Below are 7180 nucleotides of genomic sequence, written 5' to 3' on the forward strand. Positions count from 1 at the left end.
TGTAATGATTTTTCCATTTCCTCCGTAGGCTCTGCGATAGCAGTGGAGAAAAAGGGCAAGAGATCTTTCGTAATGGTTGGGCATACAAGAAATTTCACAATTTGAGTTTTTTTGTTTTATTTACTGTTACACTGAATGTACGAGCAACTAGACTATTGGTGGTTGACTTATCTTATTAGTGGCCTGTGAGAATTTTTTTTTAAGTTAATCGGTAGTGTCATTAAAATCTTAAGTTGAAACCACACTAATTGTAATCCAGTGTGTCCTGAGCCTGCTATCATGGCTTTTCTTCATCAGCTCGTTTTTTAAAAATATATTGTATTAATGTATTGTTCCTTGCTCTGTCCATACCAATTGTAATTTTAAGGAGCAATAAAGTTAATTTGAAACCAAGGAACAGTTCATGTGTCTACGCAGCATGGGTGTTCCAACATATGTGTGTTTATTAAGTGTTCAGCATTTCTGTTTTTACTTTGAGATATCATTCCAGCGTTTTTATTTTGGACAGTGAATGCCCCGATCTTGCTTGACATTTGGAAGAAGCGGTAGCTAGTGTGTCCATCATTTCTGATGGCGCTTGGGGAAGTGCACTTCAGAGTTCTGGAGGTGTGTACTGTTCCACATGATACCACGCGGCTGGATTGTGCACACTTCCAGCACCAGTTATACATTGTTATCAAAGTGCGAAATACCAGAAATGATAATATCATCTTATTAGAAATGTTAACAATTACAGTTTATTTTGTGCTCTGCTGTAGATGTACCACATTTACTCTCACAATGCAGCTGCGAAAAGGGGTATGACTGAGAATGAAAAATTGCAATTTAAATGTATAATAGAAATTTTGCAATATTTATTCTGAGTTAAACTTTAAATTCGTTTGAATTGAAGAAAGCTATTATTTTAAAGCTTTTTGAAGTCTATTTTGGGAAATATATGTGCCAAAATTATATTTTTCAGAAGGGAGAAAAGTGTGATTTTCCAAGTAATTAAATTCTGTATGCTTTTCTGTTGCTGATAAAAATATTTGTGAAGATTTCAAATTTACAGAAGACAGCCTCTTAATATCATTTGGATTCAAAACATGTCAAAGTATTAAATTAATTTAAATTTTGGTGTAAAGCAATTAGATTTTGGTATTTGTGATAGCGAAAGCTGCAGCTGTGATTAATTTCACTATGCGTGCTAACTGAAGAACCAATATTATTAAAACATTCTAATGGTGTTACACTGTTGGACAGAAGGAAAGCATTTATTCTATGCTATTCTTTCACAATAATTAGAAAATACTTTGGCTGTTGGTTCATTGGAGTAGTTTAAAAAATGAGTGTGTATAGAACTGTTAAATATCATTGTCATGTTTTGGTACAAATCAATTGTAGACCAGAGCTTTATTTTTAAAAAATATGCTCTTTTTAGAGTTCCCTATTGGAATTTAAGATAGTTTCTTTTGATCTGATTTCTTTACATCTGGTTGCTGTTTTTATACCTCCTTACAGAATGATTTATTGCTCAAGTAGGTTTGTTTTCGAGATTCTGTGGTTTTGCTTTGTCCGACCTAAAACCAGGACAGATTTCTAACAAAACATCAACTATTGTCCTACGTATTGATCTAAGTTAACTAAAATGTAATTCGCTGCCTTTTTGGCCTAATCTGTTGTGAAATATTTGCTTTTCATTTGCAGTAATTGAGTTCCTACGTATCTTCAGCTTGCTTCGTAAATAAATGTCTTAAAAAAAACATTTGTGCATCGGTCTATACGCTGAGAGAAAAACATTCTTTATTACCAACTTACATTTGTTCTTTGTATCCATTGTGTTAATGTTTTCATGCTACCCTGTTGGACTTATGTGAATTCTAATATGGGCTAAATATTGAATACTGAATTAGGATAATTGGAAATCTTTTGCCTTCATGTGTGTTTTATTATGATTTAAAATCAAAATACATCATTAGGATTATGCAGAACATGTCCTCTAGGATTGTAAAACAACACTGAATTACCTGCATATGACATTGATATAATCTGGTATACTGCTAGCAAATTCTATCGTCTTTATCAAGCCGTTATAATAGCACAAACTGTTAAAGTTGCAGTTCATTATTATGAAACAAACTATACAAGAGTGTTCTATTTTCTCATGCTTTGATGGCAAGGTTACCACAAAATGTCTGTCCATTAATTGCCACTTTGAGGCATTATGGTGTCATCTTCTTAAACTACTGCAGGCGTGTGGTTATGATACCCCCTATGCTGTTGGGCTTTGAGTTCTGGAACTTGTGAAGATGCCAAAACGGTGATGTATTTGGAATGATTTATGATATAGAGAAGAACTTGCAGGCAATGATGCTTCAAAGTGCTTACTGCCATTTTACTTTGTGTCTCACTGGCATTATCTTGTCTTCCCCAAATGTTATCTCTTCCTCCTGTTTAAGAAAAAAATCTAAATGTATTGTAACAAATGAATTTTGTGAGCCTCAACTAAGAAGCACAAGAACTTCTAAATGGAATGGATTGACTATATCACTTTGATTGCAAACTGAATGTGGTGTTTTATCCAAGAATGCAAATATAAAAGATTGGTGCAACATATGATCACTAAATATTTTATAATAATTTGCCAATTTGCCAATGCTATATATGATCTGGAAATCAAAATTATTCAAATATTTTTGTCCTGAATGAAATAACAAGGATCCACTGATGCTCCATACCGAATTACATGAAATTATTTTAGTTCCTTCATAACAGTTGTAGCACACATCAGTGGTGCTGCTAGGATAAGCAAACTATCTAACTATTTGGATTAAGTTACTTGCAAACTTTGCATGGAGTTTTATGGATCATATTTGCACTTGTACCATTTGTAAACAACTGGGTTGACAAATTAATGAGAACTAAGATGTTGTAAATTAAACAGTGTGTTCTTTTTAAAAAGGAACTTTCCAGATTTCGCTATTTCATTGTATAAAATAGAGGCTGCTTAAGCATTTTTCTAGAGGTACAGAGCTGGGTGAGAGTACAAAATCTGTTTTGCTAAATCTGTTTCAATCTTCCATTTTTGTACAAAAGGAACTGCAGATGCTGGTTAATGCACAAAAGGACAAACAGTGCTGGAGTAACTCGGCGGTTCAGGCAGCATCTGTGGAGAATATGGGTAGGTGATGTTTCGGATCAAGAAGAAGGCTCGAACCGATACGTCACTTATCTATGTTCTCCGGGGATGCTGCCTGACCCACTATGTTACAGCACTTAGTGTCTTTTTCTATTCTTTGTTGCTATTTCTTCCTCCAATTTTGCTTTATTGTTGTTGAGTTTGCTCACTTAATGATAATTGGCAAGAGTAAGAAAGATTGATTCTTTTTTACTCAAGCCTTATTACTGGCCATTAGTTTTTGTTTTATAATTTTAGAGATATAGCGTGGAAACAGGCCCTTTGGCCCTTTGAGTGCAAACCAGCAATTATCTACACACTAGGGACAATTTACAGAAGCCAATTAATCCAGAAACCAGCACGTCTTTGGAATGTGGGAGGAAACCGGAGTACCCAGAGGAAGCCCACGCGGACACAGGGAGAACGTACAAACACCGTACAGACAGCAACAGTAATCAGGATCGAATCCGGGACTCTGGCACTGCAAGGCAGAAACTCTACCGTTGTGGCACCATTTTAATTATTTTTTTTAAACGTTAGATTTGCAGCGTTCATCAGATTCTGAGTACAAACTGATCTACATTGATCAATAACCAGTTACAACCTACAAGCTTTAAATGAATGAATAAGATTCCTTCCAAAAAAAATGGTTATTACATGGTAGAAAAGCGAGTTTAAAAAGATTATCCTCGGGAGAAGCCAACTAATTCCTGGAGGTACACAAAATTGCTGGAGAAACTCAGCGGGTGCAGCAGCATCTATGGAGCGAAGGAAATAGGCGACGTTTCGGGCCGAAACCATTCTTCAGACTGGACCCTAATTCCTGGAGCTCTTGTTAATGAAGATTGATGCAATTTAATCAAATAGATGAAGTACTTTTGAAGTACCTCCATCTTCAGAATATAACTAATTGCTAAATGTATGCATCCTTAAAATGCTTAATAATTTATGGGAGCAGATGTTTTTCAATGAATTGATATATTTAGTTACTATACAGCATAATGAACGTACAATATGACCTGAACGAGATCATTGCATTGTTTTCTGCAATACAGAATCGGTTTTATTGCTGGTATGAGATTTTACTGGCAAGCCAATTGTGTGGTTTCAGTATCTCTGAATATTACAGAGTTCCAGTTCATTTGCACTGTCGTCAAGAATGAAATTTAAGTGAACTTTGAAATTATGGTCTTTATTAGAGATGGCCAATGTGAGGCTTGAAAAATGGATATGGCTCGTTTATGGTTCAAGTGTGCCTCTAACAAGTTGATGGCAAACGCATTCTTTGGTACTCTTAATAATATCATACAAATTGTGGCAGGACAATGATATTCTGCACATATTGGTTCTGGCAAAAGTGCCTTGGGAAGGAGGGATGTTGGGGATATTGATGTCCAATACATATTGGTTTCTAACCACTAAACTGGCCATAAGGTATGGACTGGGCTGAGGTTTCAGAAGGCCACGGTCAGATTATATTCAGTATTGGTGAAAATTCCTGGTGAGCTTCCGACCTCTCAGCAGAATATATTTGTCAAATATATCACAGCTTCATTGTTCAGATGATTTAACTGTTAATTGGGCTGTTGATTCCATTGGTGACAATGACATAATCTAGACTGCAAGAAAAACTAGTATGAGGAAGGAAACAAAGGTTTAAGGGAATAGGGGAGGATAATTTTCATGTTCATTGTTGATGTCTTCCTGGTATACATGATAATAAATTAATAATTGTACTTTGTCCAACATGACTCACTAAGAAGAATACATTTGAAATGCGCAAAGTCAACCAAAAGTTTTCGTTTTCATAACCTTCGAGATCGGAATTAAAGAAAGGCAAGGTATTAAAATTATGTTTGAACAGCCAACAGACATTCATTTCTGCTATCGGCAAGGAAGCTGACAGAACACCTGAAGGTAGTTTTCTTTTTTGAATGAATGAATGAATAAGTTTATTGGCCAAGTATTCACATACAAGGAATTTGCCTTGGTGCTCCGCCCACAAGTGACAGTTAGGAATGACACATAAAACACTAAACATTAATAATAAAACATTATCGAATAAACATGTGAATTAAATAAAATACCAGAGCAAAAGGAGGCTACAGATTTTTGGTTATTGAGTAAAGCTACTAATCGTGGGGGAAAAAACTTTGTCTGGCTGTGCTTGGCAGCTTTGACCGTCCAGAGTCGCCTTCCAGAGGGAAGTGATTCAAAGAGTTTGTGGCCAGGGTGAAGGGGTCAGAGATGATCTTACCCGCTTGCTTCCTGGCCCTTGTAGTGTACAGTTTGTCAATGGAGGGAAGGTTGCAGCCAATAACCTTCTCAGCTGCTCGGACGATTCGCCGCAGCCTCCGAATGTCGTGCTTGGTAGCTGAACCAAACCAGACCATGATGGAGAAGGTGAGGACAGACTCTACGTTGGCCGAATAGAATTGGACCATTGCCTGTGGCAGATTGTGCTTCCTCAGCTGCCGCAGGAAGTACATCCTCTTTTGTGCCTTTTTGACTGGAGTCGATGGTGGCCGCCCATTTAAAATCATTGGAGATGATGGTTCCCAAGAACTTAAAAGACTCCACAGATATGACTGGCGTTGTTGATGGTGAGGGGAGGGGAGCTCTCCTAAAGTCTACAATCAATTCCACTGTCTTAAGAGCATCGAGATCCAGGTTGTTGCAATGGCACCAGGACGCCAGCTGTGTCACTTCCTGTCTAGGCAGATTCGAGAAGTATCATTCATCCTGAATTTCCAAACTCTGAGAATGCAGGAGGATGTAGCAGAGTAGCTACAATTTTAGATGTAAATAACACAGCACTAAACTCCATTAACTAATTAAACAAATTCCACTTTCCAAAAGACTTATGACTGGGGCAGAGACTCAAGGCTGTAATTTGTGCAACACTAGGTGTTCAGTGATTTTCTATAATTTTAGGTTAGAATGTCAGCAATTTAAAAAGGGTAGGATCAAAAATTGTGTGCGACTTGCAGCTTTTGAATTTGAATATTATCATACGTCTCTCCAAAGGCTGGCCTGCAGGTTTGCCATTCCTCGTCATTGCTACAGTGTCTGTCACATCCCACTATCTAAATTCACACGAATTGTAGCCACATGGTACCAAAGAGCTGCAGATATTTGAAGAGCTTTTAACACCATGAGAAAAACGAGGCACAGTACCGGAATGTGTGGACCCACGGTTTCCTGATGCTGAAGGACTTGCTGGAGGAGGTGGGGAGGAAGCGAAGCCCTACGTCTATACACTCAGAAGGCAGTAGGAAGTGATAGCAGTGGTGGACAATCCCATTAATCAAGTTCAGCTTCCCAGGAGGTTGAAGCTATTTGCCACAAGGAATTCAAAAGTGATGAATGATCAAGGTAAGTGAATGCACCCTTAAAAATGCAGCCAGATTATCAAGCTGCTCAATGTTTCACATCATTCACTTATTAATAATTTTAACCTAATTATTTCTATATTACATTCTTATTCTCGACCTCACCCCACCCCCCACATATTGCACTGCTGTGTCAGGTACTCTACAGTTTGAATGCACTCCCTGCTATTCACCTATGAATGCCACGTCATTCAAATACATGTGAAAGATGCACATCTGAAATGTGCACAGATCTGATTCCCCTATCTATGGAAGGTGATACTCCTCGTGTATCAGTTGGTATTGTCATTTCATTGGATTTAGAGCAAGATCAACACCAATGATTTGCAGAAGATTAGTCATGCAGTACAAGTAACACTGAGCCAAGAGAAGAAGTAAATGTTCTCTATTTGGAGAGGTTGTCTACGGTTCGGTAAGAGATGTCAAATGAAGACTTCAGTGGAGCAGCCCAAGTACACCCAACCCGAAACGGTTGGGTGTACTTAACGAAGGTCTTGGTCATAGATTGATACAGTGTGGAAACAGGCCCTTCGGCCCAACTCGCCCGGCCATCAATGGTGAATTAATAAATCTCCCAGAAAGCCCGCCTCTGATTACCTTTGAGTAAGAAGGAAACCAACATCAACGTTGA

General features: G+C 37.7%; 1 protein-coding gene and 1 long non-coding RNA gene across 3 annotated transcripts in view; both read left to right on the top strand.

The window, feature by feature from the left end:
- The window catches only part of ylpm1 (YLP motif containing 1), a 67210-nt gene extending 65476 nt beyond the window's left edge, over positions 1–1734 (top strand). For both annotated transcript variants that reach the window (XM_033027656.1, XM_033027657.1), the window contains exon 22: positions 29–1734. The gene's annotated coding sequence lies outside the window, so the exon portion shown is untranslated. The remainder of the gene's footprint in view (positions 1–28) is intronic.
- Positions 1735–3652: 1918 nt separating this feature from the next.
- Positions 3653–4798, top strand: LOC116977228. The gene is made up of 2 exons (XR_004413149.1): positions 3653–3873; positions 3987–4798. It is a non-coding gene; the product is annotated as an uncharacterized LOC116977228 (long non-coding RNA).
- Positions 4799–7180: the final 2382 nt, after the last annotated feature.

This window comes from Amblyraja radiata, chromosome 9, assembly GCF_010909765.2.
Source record: "Amblyraja radiata isolate CabotCenter1 chromosome 9, sAmbRad1.1.pri, whole genome shotgun sequence".
In the NCBI taxonomy this organism is placed as follows: Eukaryota; Metazoa; Chordata; class Chondrichthyes; order Rajiformes; family Rajidae; genus Amblyraja; species Amblyraja radiata.